The following is a 22,446-nucleotide window of genomic DNA, read 5'->3' as shown; positions in this document are numbered from 1 at the left end:
CCACTAAACGATTTACATAAATTTCAAATTACATGTGTTCCATTTCTTAACAATAACAACTATGTTGTGGGGGTATTAAATTTCAGCTGAATGTTGTTTTGTTTTATGGGTTGCTGTAGAGATATTTCTAAGCAGTGTTATTGGTTGCTCTGCAACAAGCAATACTATATATTTTTGAATATTGACTGATGAGCTGTCGAAGCTTTTTTAACTCTTTGGGTGCCACACCCTTTCCCCATCTGTACTCAATGGTGCCAGCGTTATTGACCATTTTAGCGATGTTTGCGGACCCATCGTGTGTTCTGTATTATAGTTATGGAGACAATAGTATGGCTCATTTGACAGGCATTGTTCATAGTCCATCAGTGACTAATCACTAAATTTCTACATACTGTAGTTTTTGCGCTATTACACGCTAAACATCGCCCCTTTCCAAAATAATCCAGTCTTTTTTCATAGATAGCGAGATATGACGCGTTATATATGCAATATGCCCAAATCGTTCTGGTTGATCGCCTGAAACCCCAAATACTTCCAAATCAAAGTTATGTACCATGTACATATGTGTCTTCACAAAATCATCAAGGGGGGGGGGGTCGTTTTAACTAGAAACCGTGATCGTGTTTGTCGAGCATGTTTTACGTCCGGTAAAACACGACATGTGATCATTACAGAAGCATGTTTTACGTTAAAAAAATACCAGCAGGAGAACTTACCTCAGTCAGAAAGCACTCCAAAATAAAAAAAATCCCAGTTGATCCCATGGCGATCGCAATTACTTGTGTATATTGGGCATGTCTACTATACAGGAAAGAATAGCTCTGAGGCACCAAATCTTCCACCGATTGCTATGTTGTGATTCACTCCTAGGCGGAAACAGCCGGAGGTAAACTCAGTACTGGCCCAGGCTGGAAGACAACTGATATCCCCAGTTCAAAAGGTAGGCGATACTGCCACCTGGTGAGATTCGATCGTCATTGCAATTCCAACGTAGGCAGATGAGCCAGAGAGACCTAGATAGCTCCGGGCGGGTGTTTAGAACGGGGATCAAAGGAAAAAGATCAATGGATCTAAAAACGAGATATTACGTTTTTTGGCACCCAGTGCTTTGCGGCGAAACACAAGATGTTATGTTTTTGGCGCCCACTGAGTTAACAGGCGCCCCCACAATTGGCCATTTTAGTTTTAGTTTTTGAGGACTGCATACTTTTTTTGCAAACCAAAATACTATACCTTGTACTTATACCACATGCATGAGCCTGGTCTCTTTTGAAAGATGACATTCTGAAGTTTCTGATACAATAAGGATGACTCACCTGAAGTCTTATGTAGTACATGTCCAAATTTCATAAAGATCCGTTCAGAAATGAGTGATTAGGAGTGATTTTGGTAAACTGTACAAAAGAAAAGCTCAGTTTTCTCATAGACTTCAATTCATTCTGCATTTTTTCTCTTCCTGTTTTCGCTCGTGACTTCTCACCTAGATCCCTGATTTGTACATCCCCAGGTGGGGTATCATTGGAAAGCCACACTCATTGGCTACAACCCTGTCCAATCATTTTCAAGATCGCCAAATGATTGACGGAACTAGAGTCGGGAGTAGTATTTGCACAATACCGTGTACTTCGCATGTACTTCCGTGTACTCAAGAACCGCTGAACGGATTTTGTCACCTGAAAGGGCTATTGACAGGCAACAAATGGGGCTTTAATTCGATACTGTATATATTGTATGCAAAAATATGCAGACCCGAGCCACTAGATGTCGCCAAAGTGCCGGTGGGCAAATCTTGCTATGAGCAGATGGGCAGAAAAGTGGCAATTTTTTTACTTGAACTTGAGGACTGCATACTTTTTTTGAAAAGCGTATCTTTATACTTTATACGTATGGCACATGCATAAGCCTGGTCTCTTTTGAAAGATAACATTCTGAAGTTTCTTACACAATAAAAATCACTTTTAGTGCTAATGAAATAGAGTAACATAGGGCTGAACTTGAGTTGTACTTGTAACAGTGTTTCCCTTATATGCATTCAGCATATAAGCATATCATTCCATTTGGGTTGTGGGGGTGCTTAATGTCTGAAGAAGTCGACTGAAGGCTTCTTTTCCTCTGCGAAAGCATGCATATTGGTCCACCAGATGGATACTTTTTTTTTTAATCCACTTTTTCTCCCCATTTTCAATTTTTCTCCCATCCCAATTTCATATTATCCAATTCTTCCCTCCCCTGTCTTGAACGTTGCTAGACTATGCCTCCCACTGGTCGGCTGTAGTGAGGACAGAAGCCTTGCATCACGTGTCCCCTCCGGTACACGAGGAGGCAGCCTGTCGCATCTTTTCACTGCAGCAGCTCGAACTCTCAGTGGCGAGGAGTAACGTGTGGGAGGCTCACGCTGCCCCTGCTACTTCCTGCTTCCGTCGCACCGGCGTCACCAAACCGACCTGTAGGAGTCGCTGTCCACAACGTCCAATCCCCACCCACCGGCTTTCCCACCCTCTAACACTTGCCAATTGTGTTAGTATGAACGACCGGCCAGCCGGTAGCAACGCCGAGAGCTGGGCTCGAACCCAGCGTATCCTGCGTTAGTGGCGAGCGCCTTGCCCACTGCGCCAATCAGCCGCCCCAGATGGATACATCTTGATATTTGTCTAGTGTGTTCATTACACAGGTGAAATCCTCTTTCAGTGCCTCTGTGCCCGTTTTCTTAGGCAGTTAGCCTCGCTGGTATGCGTGCCATTAGCCACGCTTATAGGCCTCTTTGCTTTTGGAAAGAGTGACAAAAAATATATATATATTTTATTCAAAAAAATTGATGTGTGCATTCGACTAAGAGGTTGGCAGTCAACTAGTCGTGGTCAGCCCTAGTAATTGTAATCAGATTTGTTATTTGACTTGCCACAAATCTCACCCCACTTATTGTCTAGTGATTGATTCCGTATTTACAGGTGAAGACTGACCTGAGGAACAGGCTGCAGGGAGACCATCTGGCCGCTTGTATGCGTCGCAGCATCAATGGGCCCCCTACCAGTGAATTCCCCTATCAAAGAGCCCTGGAGCTTTTCTTTCAAAAGCCCAGGAAAATGAAATGCTCTAAGGCAGAATGTAGCCTATGCCACTGAGACTTCTTAGGTGTAACGTGCTGTTGTAGTGTTATGATTTGTGTATGTTAGAGACAGTTAGTATTGTTCTATGTCTCTATGTTTTCTATTTATATTATCTATTAAATCATCTATCTATGTTCAATACAAATAGTGTACATTTTCTTAAGTGTTGAGGCATGTCATTAATCTTGACATTTACCCTGATTACAACTACACTGCAAACAAATTTAATCTTATCAAGTGAAAATATCTTGTACAATAAATCCAATATTGAGTAGAATTATCTTATCCCACTGGCAGATTATTTAGAATTTTTTTCTCCTGAAATTGGTATAAGCTGGAAAACACTGTGGATCCATAGCCTGAAGTCTTGTGTAGTACAGGTCCAAATTTCATAAATATCCGTTCAGAAATGGGTGATTTAGAGCGATTTTGGTAAACTGTGTACAAAAAGAAGTTCTCCAGTAATCCATTTCCTCATTGACTGCAATGCATTCCGTGTGTTTTTCACTTCCTGTATTCGCTCGTAAATTTTCACCTAGATCCCTGATTCATACAACCCCATGTGGGGTATCATTGGAAAGCTACACTCATTGGCTACAACCCTGTCCAATAATTATCGCAATCAGCGAATGATTGACAGTTCCAGAGCATCAGGAGCCAGGGGTGGTAATCTGAGGCTTGCGTGTACAAAGTCGAGGTATATACAACAAGTGTAACTGAGGGGTTACAAAACCCTGACTGTATTAAAGATTGTGATAGATTAAACCACTGCTAATTATTATTATTATTACTTGCCAGAAAGTACAGTTATAATATGGCAGACACTCAGAATAATACGGCACGGTGACAAAGAAATATCATTTAGAGTATTTATTATTATGCAGCAATTGTTCAGAATGGGAATTAAGGGTCGCACTTGTATGGCGAAGAATATGAATAAAGTCAGTCAGTAGCAAAGTCAGTTGGAATGAATAATTCCTAAGATGGGATACTAGACTAAACGCCGCCTGGCGTAGGATGGCACTATAGGGGCAAACGATGGTACCGCTGGAGACAGGGGGTATCCTCCCAGAGATGTAAGCTCTGGAGGAAAGAAGAATGTTCGGATACTCAGTCTGTTCACTTGAAGAAGAAGGGGTTCTCGTATAGATCCAGTCCTTGTAATCCAAATGCTCAGCAACAAAGCAATAGCTGTAATCCAATTGCCCGATAGCAATGACGATAGCCAGCTAGCTTCGGTCTTCGAAGCTAGCCCAAGGTAAGATCTTCAAGGTGGTTAAATCCAAACGACAGTGGGTATTAACGAGGCTCTTCTCCACGGTAGTACGTTCCACAATCACTATAATCCAACCAATACTGGTTCTGCAATCGCCGCCGTAGGTTCCAATATGCACATGTCCAGTAGGTCCACGACTAGGCCCTCCTCGTGTACTGGCACTAACTACTAAGTCCACGCACACTTGCTAAGGTGTCACTAGTTACTAAACGAATGAACTACTTGGTAATGCCGCACACGAACGAACTGCTGTAACACGATTCACACTAAATGACGACTCTTTACTTCACATTAAGCTAAGTCGAACTTGACGTTACTGCATTAACTCTGACACTTTTACTATTCACTTCGCACGTTAGGTTCACAACACTCTGTTTAGACGAACTGCTTCACACTACATTAGAATCACACTACTGCTGCTGCGCCTTCCACGATATATTGGCTTTCTAGTGCCAAGCCTCAGCTCTCGTCTCGAATCAATGCGCCGGCACCAGGCATGTTCCAACATGCCCAGACTCGCCTTTGAACCTCACTTCAGGGGTGCGTTGTCTGGCGCCGAGAACGTCAAGGGCATTATCCAATGAGGAAAGTGAATATTACTAGGATTCAAACGCAGGCTTAAAGAGATATAACTTATATATATAAATAATATACTAGGTATATAAAACAATAAACGTAGATTCTCAGCTTTAATCTGGCCCTTCACAACAGCCGCCTCCTAATTAGTCCGCACCTAATTAGTTAAGGGAGACAGATTAATTGCTCCATACTTGTTGTGAAGAGTAGGTCAATCTACAAAGTCAGTGAGTCATGGTCGTCATTAGGGGAGTCAGAGAGCTTCGGCAACTCTATCAGCTTCGCCACAGGTCTGGTGTAAGTCCGCCCTTGGACTATGACTTCTGCCGCTCTGACCTTCCCATCGGCACCAGTAATCACTCTGCTCACGCGGCCGGCCGGCCACGTAGCTCGGGGTAGTGACTGGTCTATGATCATAACGACTGTGTCCACCTTCAGGTTGTCCCTGTCCTTTACCCACTTCTGACGGGCTTGGAGGGATGGTAGATGGTGGAGGAGGAAACGGGTCCAAAACTGGTCAGCCAATACTTGGCTGTATCTCCACATTCTTCGGCCGTTCATCTCATCATGTCTGTACACCGCCTGTGGAAGGGCAGGGTCCAGCCGCCCCATCAAGAGATAGTTTGGGGTGACTGGGTCGACGTCTGCTACATCACTTGAGATGTAACCGAGGGGCTTAGAGTTCAAGACGCCCTCGATCTCCGTGAGGGCTGTCGTAAGGACTTCTTCCACCACGGTCTGGGCCCCAAGCACGGTGTACATAGCAGTCTTTATAGAACGGACTTCTCTTTCCCAGGCTCCCCCGAAATGAGGGGCGTTCGGGGGGTTGAACTGGAATGTGATCTGAGCGGGAGCGAGGCGGGTCTTAAGTCCTTCACCCATAGCCAGGAAGCTCTCTCTCAATTCTCTGTCTCCGCCTTTGAAGTTTGTCCCTTGGTCGGACAACAACACAGACAGGGTTCCTCTTCGGGCTTGAAATCTCCGGAAGGACATGAGGAATGAGTCCCTTTGGGCTCTCCTTAGCAGAAGGAGTGCGGCCTCTTCGTAGTTCGATGCGTCAAGGTCTGTGGTGGGGGGAACCTCAGGGTGGTGCCACAAGAATGTCCTTTTCTGAGCACTCAAGGGTTAAGCAGTCGTCTAGGTTCGGGTCCGTTGGAGCCGGGGCGTGCGTCAGCCCGCAGAACATAGACTTCTTGATCTCTGCCTCCTCTTGACTCGCCTCCCGTGGTGTGGGGGTAGGCCACTCCTCCTCCGGGAGCTTGAGGAACTCAGGACCGTCACTGTAAATTAATGTTAAGACGTGTGAGGTCGTCTAGGGACATCCCCCGTGTGATGACATCTGCTGGGTTCTGCTTGGTGTCAACGTATCTCCAGCACGCTGATCCTACCAAGTCTTGAATCTCGGTGATTCGGACTCCGACGAAGACTTTGTATCGACAAGAATCGGACTGGATCCATGTGAGCACAGTCATGGAGTCTGACCACAGGATTGTCTTTCGCACCGTTATGGTGAGTTCACGTTGTATCAGCGTGGCGAGTTGCACGCCTACCAGAGCTGCGCAGAGCTCTAGACGCGGGATAGATTGTTGCTTGCGGGGGGCTATTCTTGAGCGAGCCAGGACGAAGGCTGTATGTACTTCTCCTCCCTCCTCAAGTAAGCCACCGAACCGTAAGCTACTTCTGAGGCGTCACTGAAGACGTGCAGGTCCATCTGACACGTCTCCAGCCGCACTGTGGGTGGGAAGTAGCTCCGGCGAATGTTCACATTTTGGAGCGAGTCGAGTTCTCCCTCCCACTCTCTCCAGGTGGAAGCCAGGTGCTCGGGTATGGGGTCGTCCCAGCCCTGCTCCTTGTCCCACAGTTCTCGCACCAGCATCTTCGCCCGAGTGGTGTAAGGTAGGATACACCCCAGCGGGTCGTATTGGCTTGCGAGTGTTCTGTATACACTCCGTCGAGTGGTCGGTAGAGGGGTCGACCTTCCCTGCTCCTTGGTCAGGGGTGTGTGCTTGTAATGGAGCGAGTCTGTTTTGAAGCGCCAGACGAGGCCCAATGTCATTTCCTGTGCTTCACCTGGGGTGGTCGCCATCCAGGTCTCGCTGCTTGTTGCCTTTGTCTCTGGGGAGAGGCTGCGAAGTACTTGAGGGTCACTGCTGGCCCATTGCCTAAGGTCGAAGCCGCCTTTGACCAGGGAGGCTCGGAGCTTAAGCAGGATGGCTTCGGCTTCTTCTGGCGTTGATACGCTCTGTAGGCAGTTGTCCACGTAGAAATTCCTCTCTACGCTTTGTCTGACCTCCTCGTCGGCTCCAGGGTCTTCGGTCACGTGCTTTTGTAGTGCGAACGTGGCGCAGCATGGGCTGCATGTGGTGCCGAAGGGGAGGACCTCCCATTGATAGATGGAGGGTTGTTCATCGTCGATCCTCTCTCTCCACAGGAACCGCAGCAGGGGCTTGTCTTCCTCCATCAGTCGCACTTGTAGGAACATCCCTTTGATGTCGCCGCTGATGGCTACTTTGTCCTGGCGGAAACGTAGTAGTACGCCGAGGAGGGAGGGGCCGAGTGTCGGGCCGGGTAGGAGCAAGTTATTCAGGTTCTGTAGTCCGATCTGATAACTGCAGTTGAATACAATGCGGTTCTTGCCGTTGTGGTGGACCTTGTGATGGGACACCTACCAGGATTCAGTCGTCTGGTCTGCCTCTTGGTCGTCGATTTTCTTTATGTCCAGCTGTGATCAGTTTGTCGATCTCAGCGCGGGGTATATCGTTGCTTGAGGGGGGTCTTTAGCTAGACGCCGCTCGGTGTTCAGTAGATAGCGTTGTGTCGCTTCTTTTGATGCGTGGAGGGTGGGCATCCCCTCTCGCCTCAAGAGTGGAGTTGCGTATCTCATCACTCCGTCGACCTCGACCCTCTTTGTCTTCTGCTCGAGGAGAGCTATGGCATACTTGTCTTCCTTGGAGCGAACTAGTTTCCGTTCGTTCTTGAAGGGCATCGAGTCTAAGGTCCATAGTCTCTCGACGTGCTGCAAGAGGGTGGTGTCGTTGTCGCTTACCCTCGTGTAGAGGCAGCGTGTGGACGTCGGTCGGTTGGAAGACCCGGAGAGGGGGCCTTGGAGCGTCCAGCCCAGGCGGGTCTTGACCGCGGCTGGGCAGCCTCTGGGTCCGATGTGGACCTCGTCCGTTGGGACGATGAGGTCTGCGTGGTCGGAGCCTATGAGCAGGGTCGGGGTGGCGCCGTCGATGAGCGGTATAGGCAGTCGGCGTAGGTGCACGTATTTCTCCATCAGCTGTGGGATGGGGTAGTTATAACGTGACAGACCTATGTCATGGCTTGTGAAGGCATTAGTGATGCTGTACCGCTTCTCGGGCTGCTCGACCGCTGCTATTGTGAATGAGACGTTTTCGCCCTTTATGGTCTTTAGATCTCGCCGAATAGTACCGATTGTCATTGTTTCTTCGGTACCCCGCAGGCCCAACTGGGCTGCGGCGGAAGCGAGGAGGAGAGTCTTTTCAGACCCATCGTCGAGGACGGCGTAAGTGTCCAGGACCTTGTCCTCGTAGCTTAGGAGCATTCGGACCACTTTCAAGAGCACTCGGGAGCTCCCGCTCTTCGCAGGGTCTATATACAGGACATCTGCTCTCGAGCTGCTTTGTGGTACGGGTCTCCGCTTGTTGCTGTCATGTAGGACATCCAGGTGGGCGCCGTCGCACTTGCTGCATCTTTTCTTCAGGCGGCACTCAGCTGCCATGTGGCTGCGCGCGCAGCGGAAGCAGCGGCGGTTCGCTTTGATCCACTGACTCACTTCGTCAGCAGTCAACTTCTTAAAGGTGTCACATTGAGACAGCCAATGTTCATGTTCACAATACTGGCAGGCAATCTTCCACTTTCCCTTCGCGGGGGGGTGTTATGGCTCTTGTGCCGCGGCACTGACTCGGCCTGGTGCATAACGGTCACGGACCGGCGGTTGTCATTGAACCTCCTCGGTCCATCTTTAGGGTTAGAGCCACCCCACACGAACGTGTCTAATCGTAGACTGCTGACCTCCCTGGCGAGGAAATCAGCCAGGTCTAGGAGGGATGGTTCTGGGCCGTGGGGGTCACCGCTGGAGACAGGGGGTATCCTCCCAGAGATGTAAGCTCTGGAGGAAAGAAGAATGTTCGGATACTCAGTCTGTTCACTTGAAGAAGAAGGGGTTCTCGTATAGATCCAGTCCTTGTAATCCAAATGCTCAGCAACAAAGCAATAGCTGTAATCCAATTGCCCGATAGCAATGACGATAGCCAGCTAGCTTCGGTCCTCGAAGCTAGCCCGAGGTAAGATCTTCAAGGTGGTTAAATCCAAACGACAGTGGGTATTAACAAGGCTCTTCTCCACGGTAGTACGTTCCACAATCACTATAATCCAACCAATACTGGTTCTGCAATCGCCGCCGTAGGTTCCAATATGCACATGTCCAGTAGGTCCACGACTAGGCCCTCCTCGTGTACTGGCACTAACTACTAAGTCCACGCACACTTGCTAAGGTGTCACTAGTTACTAAACGAATGAACTACTTGGTAATGCCGCACACGAACGAACTGCTGTAACACGATTCACACTAAATGACGACTCTTTACTTCACATTAAGCTAAGTCGAACTTGACGTTACTGCATTAACTCTGACACTTTTACTATTCACTTCGCACGTTAGGTTCACAACACTCTGTTTAGACGAACTGCTTCACACTACATTAGAATCACACTACTGCTGCTGCGCCTTCCACGATATATATACTTAAGTGGCTTTCTAGTGCCAAGCCTCAGCTCTCGTCTCGAATCAATGCGCCGGCACCAGGCATGTTCCAACATGCCCAGACTCGCCTTTGAACCTGACTTCAGGGGCGCGTTGTCTGGCGCAGAGAACGTCAAGGGCATTATCCAATGAGGAAAGTGAATATTACTAGGATTCAAACGCAGGCTTAAAGGGATATAACTTATATATATAAATAATATACAAGGTATATAAAACAATAAACGTAGATTCTCAGCTTTAATCTGGCCCTTCACAACAACAAGGTATTGCTATTTTTTCATCTCCATCAGGGGTTCTCAAACTTTTTATACCACGACCCCATTTTATTTAGGAATTTTATTTGGCGACCCCACACTTAATATATCGTGTAATTTCCATGTGGAATTAAGGAATATCAAAATAAAAGCACACGTTGTTGAACTTGATCATGCATATTTATTAGAAAATGAAATTACAGCACTATATCAATGAATATTATCAACAAAAGCAACAGAATAAAATAAAATTAGGCTTATTTAGACAAAATATGTTGCCAGAACATAAAAAAAAAGAAAAGAAAATGTGTTCACACGCGCTATTAATGTCAGTGCCGAAAATCCGACCTCACAGATGTATGTTGATGCGAAGGGGACACGCTTTCTCAGCGCAGCATTACACAACACTGGGTACTCGTTCCGGACTGATATCCAGAACTTTGTGAGGGCCTGTCCAGTGAACTTGACTTTCAGTAGCTCAAGATCAATGAGCGCCTCCTGCTCAGACAGTGTCTGTGTCTGACAGCCTGTTGCATCATTGCCTGTCTTCTTTATTTGTTTATTTGTTTATTGTTATTCGCACTTACAAACATACATTCTGCGATAAAATAAGTAAAAATAAGAACAGTTAAAATGTGCAGGAAAGGTAAAAAAACCAGAGGGCTTATAAGCGACCCCCCCCCCCCCCCCCCACATTATGCACAAACACATGCGCATATCCCTCTCTCATACACACAGATACATACAATACAGCATTATACAACTATTATAATGTTGGGAAAAACATTTAAAAGACTTTACACAAATACACGGATACTATAGACTACAGGATCTGTAGTTCTTTTTTAACCTTACTTTTAAATATATTTGAAGTGGAACATGTTTCTATTCGATTTTGTATATCATTCCACATCACTGCACCTTGATAAACAAATGAGAATTTGGCAACAGAGGTCCTACAGAAAGGAATGCGTAAGTCTTTATTTCTTCTTGTGAGATGTGCATGATAATGAGAATTAAACTCAAAATAAGTTTGAAAAAAATTAGGCAAAGATAAAGGAAGACCAATTACTTTGTACATAAGAACCCCTGTTTGATACTTGTTGACCTCATTGCCTGTCTTCTACTACCTGTACCTCCCCTCCCCCCTCCCCCATGCTGCTATGATGCCTGAATTTCCCCAAGGGGATCAATAAAGGAATATCTTATCTTATCTTACTCTGCATTCAAATATGTGATAGGGACCCCATGGTAGTCAGGCTTATAGATATTTCTTCTAGTCAAAATGTCTCAACTTTGGAGCACAATTTTGCTTCACTTTCTCATTAACCTAGCATGGAATGGATCGGATGTCCAGATTCCCCAAGGTCTCTAGTTTCATATGATACATATATCTTCTCTCTAGACCTTGAAACGGAGCTTGTGAGAGTCTCCGAAAGATGGGCGATACGCTCGTCTCCTGAGGGTTCAAATCAAATATATGGTTTTGGAAATGTTAACTGATATGATAAATGACCTCACGGACCAGATATGGCCTGTGGGCATCACTGATATACAGCCTCTCAGAGCCAATCAAGAAGTGCTCTGTGTGTGTTCTGTGTACGCTGTACTGTTTATCCATTCACTGACCAGAGCCCCGCGACGGTCCTGGCAGGAAACATTCTAATCATGGTGAAATGTAATACATCATTTTTTTCGCAAGATTTCCGCAAGTCCCTTAGTTACCGTTGCAGACAAACTGACGGCTGTGGTGTCTTGAGCAACCGATGACTGAGTACTGACTGAAGTACAGTTGGATCGGTGGACCACCATGTCGGTCATTATTTAGTGAACGGCAGGGCCGGGTATCGAACCTCAATCGATGCATCGATTGAATCACATCCGCAGCCAAAACTGAGTATCAAAAGGTGATATATAATATATTTTTTTCCTATAGCATACAGATGTATCCCTTAGGGCGGTCTGCACTGCTGGGTGGTTGCCGTATTAACGGTATCAACCAGTAGGGGCGCTCGGATTGCACCGGATTACTTTCGTCTCTAGGTAAAGGGGAGGGGAGAGGAAAAAAAACGTGCCGTGTTCTCAGCTTGAATACACAGCGCGGATGCTGTGTAAAGAACAATCGAGACCATTTGAAAATGTCCAATCTAAAACATTTTGTTTGCAATCGTGACGATTCAACTGCATCGATTTGAAAATGTTAGAATCAACTCGATTATTATTTATTTATTTATTTTGGTAGATTTTTTATTGACATATAGTCCATTCATGCTGAGTGAATCAGTTCCCCCAGCCACAATTGTGTATTTTTTGGGGGAATTAACTGATCGTAAATGTATCGAATCGTGGTCAAATGAAGAGATTTCATGATGCATTGAATCGTTGCCTGAAGAATCGTAATCTAATCGTTGTGGGGTCAAATATTTACACCCCTAATATTAATATATGAATGCTTATTCTCTTATAATTATAATACATACGTAGTCTTTTTATGTCTGTTTTCTATTTATATTATCTATTAAATCATCTATATCTATGTTCAATACAAATAGTGTACATTTTCTTAACACTTTGAGTGCCAGGGACTCTTTTTGTCGTTAGTTCATGCCGCCAGTTGAGTGCCGGCAACGCTATATAGCGTTTGTTTGTCGTATTTTTTTTTATTAGCAATTTGAATTCATATCAATCGAGCCTCACACTAGTGTTGCAGACTCTCTGAGCTCAATTGGGAAAATACCGCCCCCTATCGTCTCTCCCTGTGTAACTGCACCTAGGGCTGGGCGATATGACGATATTATATAAATATCAGGTACAGTTCATTAACGATACACTTTTTAAACGTATCGTGGATATCGTGATGTTTTGCCCAAGAGGATTGTGTCGCGTCAATCTGGTCCACACGTTCAAACTTTTGAACAACGCCGCCCCCACACACACACTACTGCATCCAAGTTGAGTTGTGCCCATTCTGCGGTCTGTTAATAAAGTTTTCAATCAGACAGATGTATGGAAAGGCTTTTATTATAACATTCGTTGCAGTAAAATCATTATGCCTCGTTTAGTCATCCTGCGGAGCTGGTAATGGTAACTGGTAATCTACTCGTCGGCCGCGGGGAGCTAACATTAGTAGCTTTGTTGTTGTGAGCACTCGTCAAAATCAATGGAGGACATTCTGGAAGTAAAAAAGAATATGCGCTTGCCGATTGGTGCTAAGAACAGCAGGGCGGGTGCAAGCGGTGTGACGTAATTGGCAGACTCGACTGTCAATCAAAATTATTCTGTTTGCCGTCTGAATGAATGAAAACTTTATTAACTGATTGCAGAATGGGTACAATACAGTACAGCTCAATACAACAACAGTGGACTGGAGGATGAAGACCAGAAAAAGGCTTTCGGCTTTTTTACATAAGGGTCCTCCATTTTCAATTCATCAAAACATTTAGAGACATACAAATATACAGTAGTTTCATTAAAATGCTATTGATTGATTGATTGATTTAAAACTTTATTAACATATTGCAGAATGGGTACAGTACAGCTCAATACATACAATTGTTAAGGGGATGCAGACCAGAGAAAGATTTCCGTCTTGTTTACATCAGGGTCCCCCATTTTCAATTCATCATATTTCATATCTAAATCATATAATATCTCATTGCTAAATATATGCTATATATAATCTAATAATCCAATAATCTAAATCTAATATATAATATAAAAATGCTAAATGCATGGGTATTTTATTTTGTCTTTAATGTTAGCTTGCAAACTCAAATACTGTCTTGGTAAGCCTCATAATGAATTGTTTGGGGAAAAAAAGAAAAACATTGTGATGTGTATCGTGTATTGCTGAAAGGTCAGAAAATATCATGATATCATATTTAGGCCATATCGCCCAGCCCTAACTGCACCCCATTAGTTTAGACTGATGGGGGGGGGGGGGGGTGCGGTCCAGCCTCCTCATGTTACTTCTCCGGCAAAGCATCTGAAGAGATCCAAGTTGATCGCCGGCCCGGAAAACGCGTGGATTATGTATTTCCAGCACCCAATGCTGAATCAATAAACGCGATCGATATTTGGAATGGCGATCAGGAATTGGAATAATCTTTTTGGATAACATCTGATCTGAGGTAAGGAATGTATTTTACCTAGGGTAATCAGAGCTTTTTTCACAGATATATCAACGTGTGTGTGTGTGTCTGTGTGTGCACGCTGATCAGGAAATGAGAGAATCGATATTTCAGCCCGCCTCTATAGCATGCATAAGTACACATATACTATCGATAATCTAGCGTTTATTTGAAAACGATTCATAAATAGGCCAAAAAATGTGTGTTTTTGTGTATGCCAGAATATTCCAGTAAAGGGCGATTATCACGGAATTATATATTTTCCTGAAAAACGAGGGCTTTTCAAAATGCTATAAAAAAAAAAAAAAAAAAAAGAAGAAACAAATCTGTTTCGACAATGTTGACGGCAAACAAGTCATTGATAAACGACGGGCAGATTAGACACAGCCATCATTTAAGACGGAGATTATGCATTCACAACGCTATCATTGAAGTGGGTGCCGGGCTGCCGGCATTCAACCACGTTTTACCATGTTCACCAGTGGTAATCAAAGTGTTAAGTGTTGAGGCATGTCATTAATCTTGACATTTACCCTCATGTGCCAAACTATCAAATTATTCAAATTATTAGATACAGTTTACAATTTATTAGGGATGCACCGAATGGGAAATTCTTGGCCGAAAGCAGAATACCGAAAATAGGAAACAGTTGGCCGAAAACCGAATGCCGAAAGGCCGAATATGATTCATATAAATATATATAATGTATTTATTTTTTACCAATGTTGTTCAGCTACCTGATTATGGCAAAATACATGATTATGGCTAAACTTAAATTAAATAATATTAATAATCACTATGGGTCGATACATTTATTCAGCACTTTTGAATGCATACATTAATTCCAGACTGACTGCCGAAAGATTGTACAATTTATGTACAATTTTCTCTTTACATACAACAAAATGTGCATTAAAGTCAAGTGCATTTTATTTTCTCTGTAGGATAACTACAACAAAGTGCATTCAGAACAAAGCCAATGTGCTTTAAAACTGCATAAACATCTAGGCCAGTAGATAATATATAGAAAATAATATCTCTTTTCACGTCTTACTGAACAAAATTAGGTTTGAGTTTTGAGCTTCCTAGTTGCCGTAGTTGATGATGTCACACTAGAATATCAACACAGAGGTTTGGAAGCTGGATGAGCTCAATCCATGAAGCAATATAAAGAAACTAATAGCCAATAAATGTGAAGTTATCTTTGAACCTCTGTTGTCAAGCCTCGTCAATATACCCCCCCCCCTTTCCTCACTAATGGAACTGGTGTCGTGTAGTCACTCCGCGGTCTAGGTAGCGGCGGCTAACGTTAGTTAGCTTGGCGGCTTGCATCAATTCAATTGAAGGTCCGAGCTGGTCTGTGTCTAATGAAATGCGTTTTGATTACGTCATCACAACAACACGTTAGGTTACGAACGTAACCCTGTTCTTTGACATTCTGTGATATTTTTTCGGTGCTAAAACCCCGCTGTCTAGGGTGCGGCTAACGTTAGTTAGCTTGGTGGCTCGCAATTCAATTGAAGGGACCTTTTTTAACAATTTTTTGCAGAAGATTTTTGGTGGCCGAATATTCGGTGCATCCCTACAATTTATCTATTTATAAATAATATAGATTCATTTATTTATCAATTTAGAACTAAGTATCAGTAGGTTAGACGCCAAACTTATTCTCATTGTATTGTGCTTTTGCTGCATGATGACGATACATAATCAAATGTCCAATCTAACCAATTTCGTTTGCTCATAAAATGCTTAACATTTTACATAAATTATACTGTATAAATATATGAATTCTGATTCAGCCCTGAGCCCCTCGAATACGGCTTGCGCTCCCAGACATTTAGATTGTCATGCAAATATTTGAAACATTAATGGACCATTATGGCAACTTATTCTGGCAGTTTCTCCCCTCTCCTTTAACACTTTGAATGCCACCCACAAGTTTTCTCGTGTTATTACCCCCCGGGTTGAATGCCCACTCACGAGAATATTCGTTTTTATTATTATTTTTTTTTATATTAGCGATCTGAAATCATATTGCATCAAGCGAGCCTACCGTTGGAGATCCAGTCACCCCAGGCGCTCAGATGTGAAAAAAGCGCCCCCTATCGTCTCCCAGTTGGTAAATCACCCTTTTGGATTGGACTCAATGAAAATGAATGGGAAAAAACACCCCGCACTCCACATTTTACTTCTCACTCATGTAACCGGGGTCTACCAGAGTTCACTCTGGAGCCTCCGAGCCGTGGGGAATATGTGTTTTACTGTATACACGATGGATCAATCAAATGAGCGATTTTTTCGAATGGCTATCGGGAATTCGAATAAACCATTTGGATACCATCTGATCTCAGGTAAGGAATCTATGTTATCAGTATTAGGATAATCAGACCCGTTTTCACGGATATATAAGCTTTTATGTGATTATGGTGATAGGCAGTTTGACTCTGCTCGCGGTCAGGAAATAGGAGAATCGATTTTCAACTGGCGGCACGAGCACGCATCCGTACACATATACTATCGATCATCTAGCGTTTATTTGAAAACGATTCATAAATAGGCAGAAAAATGACAACGTTCTAGAATATTCCAGTAAAAGGCGATTATCATAGAATGTGTTGTCTTTTTCCGCGAAAACAAGTGATTTTCAAAATGCTATCAAACGGAAATGAAGCGATAAAAAAACAATCTGCCATGACAATGTTGACTGGAAAATGAGTCTTTGATAAGAAACGGGCAGATTAGACACATAGCCATAATTTTAAACATAGATTAGTCTATATTAACATTAACATTGGAGTGGATGTGGGCATTCAAGGGGGTAAAAAGGAAAACATGGACTGGCTCTCAAAGTGTTAATCAATACGATCAATGGATTCAGTGAACCATATTACCCCGGGTTGGTAGTTTTAGCATTTTCTCACGTTGCATATATATATTTTTTTACTAGACATTAACCATAAAGACTTGCTCGTAATTTAATATAGCCTATATTGTCATTTGACATTGTCACTTCAATCAAGTAAATGAGCACTTGCATCATATGTATGGTAATATCATATGGTAATATCATATGGTATTTATTTAGTATATATTACATATGTATACAGTAGGTATATTTATATAAATGTATTTGATTGTATTGTATAGAGTTACAGCGTTTATACATATAATTAACAATAGATTTAATAATCATTTGTGATAGTTTTTTAAGTGTATACTTCTTCAACACACGTTAATGTCCCCATGGGCCGGACACGTCTTATTTAAACAAGTCAAGAAGAAACATCACAATAAGTCAAGAACAAAACAAGAACACCATAAAGTCCAAAAAATATTAAATAAATGCAAAATAAATAAATGCAACACTCCCAGACATACCCCACGCAAAGGTAAGGAAAAACTCACTAAAACCTAGCAATAGGAAAAAATGCACCACAGGCAATGTGGAGGAGAGAAACCTTAGAAGGGCCATTCAAGGGGGGATCTCCATTCTTAGATGTTGGTGATAGTAGTGTTACAATAAAATAGGCGAACAGTTGGTAGGCATGCACTCATATGTGTAGTGCATGTAGAACCTAGAAGCAATTTTCATGTTTAAAGGCTTTATTCATCCTACATCCGTGCAATTGATCGCTGTTGGGCAAGATGAGCAGTGGAATGTTTGTTACAAACAGACGCAGATTCGGCTGCTTGTATTTGCATTCCAAAGTGGAAGGAGAGCTCAATCTTATAGCATTTTAACACCTTGGCAGTCAGGTGCGGACAACCTGATTAGCTGTAATCTGTCACACAGACTTTGCTGCATTATGGATTCTCTTATAGAATACAATAGAATTTGCATGTGTTTTCTTAACGATTCATGTGTATAGTCGATTCTACAGACATCCTCTGAATTAAATAAAATTAATAATACTGTAATAAAACCGACAAAATATGCCATTCAACCGATGTATTGGTTGAGGGACAATAACAGCGTGGCACTGTCAGGCGGCTTTTAAATGTGTTGCGACGTGCACGGTTAGTTTATTAAGATGCAGCAGGCGGCTTGGTGAGAAAACATAGGAGCGCCCCTCTGGACTGACAGACGCACACAATATGGCATATCCATTGCATTTTTTGAGTTTGGTAAATAAATGCTTATTCTCTTATAATTATAATAATAAATACGACTATATCTGTATGCATTGGTGTGCGCCTGTGTTTTTAATGGCTTCATTTGGAAGAAATCATTGGTGATTGTGCGTGGATTCTACTGACGTCCTCGGAATTAAATAATTTTATTATAACGAAATTATAACTAATTTAGTTTGCTCATAGAAGTACAGAGACAAACAATCCATGATTTTATTAAAACTCATAACACGGGCACCCGGGTTCGATTCCCGAACCCGTTGTTATTTGTCGAATGTCTTCCCCCCACTCTGTCTCTCATTTCACCTCTCTCTCTCTCTCTACTGGACTGTCCAGTAGAATAAAGCGATAAATGCTAAAAAAATTTATATAAAAAAAAAATAAAAAACTCATAATAACACAAACAAATCGATGTGTTTATTAACACTTTGATCGCCGGGGTTAAATTCATAATTTACCATCCCTCGCCAGCCCTATTTAACATGGAGAAGTTCCCCTTCTTTGCAGGGCTATAACTTTTTAAATTGTATTGCTCAATTGACATTACTATGGCCCATTCAACATCCTATATCTATTGTTCAGGGTGTAGCAACTTTTTCATTCACATATTCATACTAAAATACGGTCTAAAGTATAAGTATGTTTTTATCGTTTTCTGCAGCTTTCTCCAGAACTTGATTTATAGCCCTAAATGCATTATATTGATGATCAAATACAGTTTGGTAGGAATCTGTGCGAGATAAAAAATTTCAACTGGACGTGGTTCTAGGAGTTACTACGTATGATCTGATGTTGACCGGATGGGCGGGGGGTCGTTTATAATTCCCTGGGCAACGTTATATCATTCATCTAGTGTGGGTGATATGATCATCAGAGCAGTTAGTATCGAAGACATTAACAAATAACGCTGAAACTCACCGTAGCTTCCTCTCGCCGTTGGGAGATGAGCGTGGAACAGAATTCTTTCTATTATGGGATGTCGAAATATCCAATCCATTTCCAGGTTGTATAATAGTATATACGTCCAAATCATGTTGTTTATCGAGTTATTGGTAACGGATCACTATCCGTTGTGATCAGCTCGAGTCCTGGGACTATTAGCGAGTGATCGGACCGAATTGAAATGAGCACCAGCTTCCACTTCCTGTTTCTCCCCTGGGCGATCCGCCGATCGGCCACCAGATGGCGCTCTTGAACCGTTGTAGAGTTGAGAGGGACTCAACAGTACATCTCATGTCTCCGGGGGAGAAATATGATTTCGATCACAGATTTTTGAAATATTGATATCAAAGACGCTGTCCAGTGTCTTCGGCAGAATGAGCATGGCGGGGAAAGACGTGTTTCAGCGTCAACGGCGATTAAAGTGTTAATGTTTCACGAGTTGCACACAAAGTGGAATTTCATAATATTTCGCGCCTCCTGGTGGCACATAACAGAACAGAAATCCACCTCAGAATTAACCCCATCGGCACCGCGGTAGTATGGTAGACGGTCCTAATGGCTGTAACTGGACTTCTCGTCCGTTATCTCCTTTCTTCTGCCGACTCGCTGAGCGCTCTCATACCCCTTTCACACCGCCAGTGCTCCGGTTCAAGCTCCAGCTCCGTTCTGGAGCCTCTGAACCTTGGTGCTCTCTGGCGAACCAGCCTGCGTTTACACCTATTTAAGCACAACCGACGTTCCACCGCTTCCGTCATCAACAGGGGGCGTTACTCAGGTGGAGGTAAACATAATGCGTGGAGAAAGGCTTAGCGAGCGAGCGCACACACACGCACTGTATATGTTTGAAATTAATCGTTCCAGCAAAGTAGGCTTCTATTATTCGAATTACTTGTTGTAATGGGTATCATAGTAGTAAGTCCTACTGTAGAACATGACATATTAGCATGACATCTGATTTATTAATGCCAATACTGGACGACAAGCACAATTGGCACTTGACAAGTGTAAAGAATGGATTAGTCAGTCACAGATCTATTGAGTGCAATGCCGACTCTCTACTTTCCCCAGTTTACGCTTGTCTTCACAGCCTAGAATATGACACGCCCACTGATGATGTCACGGTTTCATGAGGAAAAACCAAAAAAAAATCTGTGCCAGCTGAGCACCGATTTGTCACGTTCTGAACCAATTAATCCCGATGTGAGCGCGCCGGCCGGTGCGAGATTACGTTCGGGAACCGGCTCCAGCACAGAGCCCGGCCGGTGTGAAAGGCCCATCAGTGGCATGGGTGTTGGCTAAACACAAGAAGCCATTCTCTGATGCATAAATAATAAAATAATGTATGACTGAAGTGATGGAGACCATGTTTGAAGGCAAACAAAAGCAAAGCCCCCTCAGATAGCACAGCAACCAGAATAACTGAAATACTGGCTGGTGATTTGATTAAACAGCTTTGTGAATAAAAAAATGCACAGTGCATTTCCATAGCTATGGATGAGTCCACTGACACCACTGAGAATGCTCAGTTACTTTTGTTTGTGAGGTTTTATGATGATGAGAATAAAAAGAAATGTAAAACAGGAGATGAAAAAACAAGAGATACACATACTGTACAGTACAACACACACATAGTACACATACTGTACAGTACAACACACATAGTACACATACTGTACAGTACAACACTCATAGTACACATACTGTACAGTACAACACACACATAGTACACATACTGTAAAGTACAACACACAGCCACACAGAGGCTGAAGAGCGGTCCTGTCTGAGGCTGAGGTCAGGGCCAGTTTGTTTTGTGATTTTGTAGTCTTGTTTTTAGTGCCTTTGAGGTGCTTTGGTACCACGAGGTGCAAGCATGGTCACAGTACCCTTGAATAAGTGTTTAGGGCGGTTCCTAAACACTCCGGCAAAACACACGCTTGTAGGGATGGTTTGGACTACTGACCCCGCCCGACGTTGAAGTGCAATGCCAAACAACGTCGGAGACAGGATCGCTGTGGATAACTGGAATGGCGATCAGAAATTGGATTCTTTTTTTTGCATTACATCAGATACCAGGTAAGGACAGTATATATGAAAGCTTGTGTTGATCTGATATTTATTTCTACCGTGATTGAAGCTATCTGTGTTTTATGTGTGTGGCTGTTTTCCGTTGGGTTGCAGGAGGGGGGGGGGGGGGGGGGGACGCGCTCCAGGGCACATTTCATGTATTCACGAGGAAGGATAATAATGATAATCTAGCGTTGATTTTAGGAGGATCCGTTAATCAGGCGAAAAATGACTGCGTGTTTATTGAATTACATAAAAACGCTGTTTTCACGTCTTTTCCATGGAATTACTCAGAAGCAACCAAACGATTTTCATATTCAAAACGGTATAAAACGGAAATGTACATATGAAAAAAGAATCTGTTTTTTGCACGTTGACCAGAAGTAACTCACTGAGACTCGATGGCGTTATTAGACCCATAGCTATACTATAAAATATATGTTTAGCTCTACAAACTTCAACTATGTTTACATGGGGTTAATGGACGGCAAGACCAGGTAACTTCCCGGAAGGGGCGTGGCACTCAATGTATTAAGGTCAGGTGTCATTAAGGTGGACGTCGGAAAGCAAACATTATCCCAGATGTCTCCACTTCTCTCACCTAAGCGGGTCAGGGTGGACGTTGTAATGGGACATTGGGCTGATCGTTTGGGACTGCTGTCCCACGGGGTATGAAAGTGGCCGGTGATTTTGGCAGCCGCGATAATTGAGTTGCTTTTACAATTAAGAGTGGAGATGATTGAGTGGCGAGGGCCGTTAGCGCTCTCTCATCCAGGAGAGTTCTTAGACAAACACTGGCTGACGAGTTGCCTCTCTCAGACTGACATCCACTGACCGTCACACCTCATTACACTGCATACATACACTCTCACTCTCTCTCTCTCTCTCTCTCTCTCTCTCTCTCGCTCTCGCTCTTTCTCTATATCTCTCTCTTCCATCCTCCATTTCCTTTTCTTGTTTCTTGAACATATGACACCCATCTGTCCCCTCCTGCCTTCTCCAGCCCTGTGTCTCTCCATCCTGTCTCACTGTGTTGTCTTGTGTGTCTCGTCTTTGTCTCAGTGTTGTCTTGTCTGTCTCGTCTCTGTCTCACTCTGTTGTCTTGTGTGTCTCGTCTTTGTCTCACTCTGTTGTCTTGTGTGTCTCGTCTTTGTCTCACTCTGTTGTCTTGTGTGTC

General features: G+C 43.4%; 1 protein-coding gene across 1 annotated transcript in view; it reads left to right on the top strand.

Annotated features, from left to right (window-relative positions):
• The window catches only part of uvrag (UV radiation resistance associated gene), a 424,373-nt gene that overhangs the window by 156,415 nt on the left and 245,512 nt on the right, over positions 1 to 22,446 (top strand). The window lies entirely within an intron of this gene.

Source organism: Notolepis coatsorum, assembly GCF_963971535.1.
Source record: "Notolepis coatsorum genome assembly, chromosome: 8".
NCBI lineage: Eukaryota > Metazoa > Chordata > Actinopteri > Aulopiformes > Paralepididae > Notolepis > Notolepis coatsorum.
Note: the sequence above shows the minus strand (reverse complement) of the source record. Positions and strands in the feature narration are given on the sequence as shown.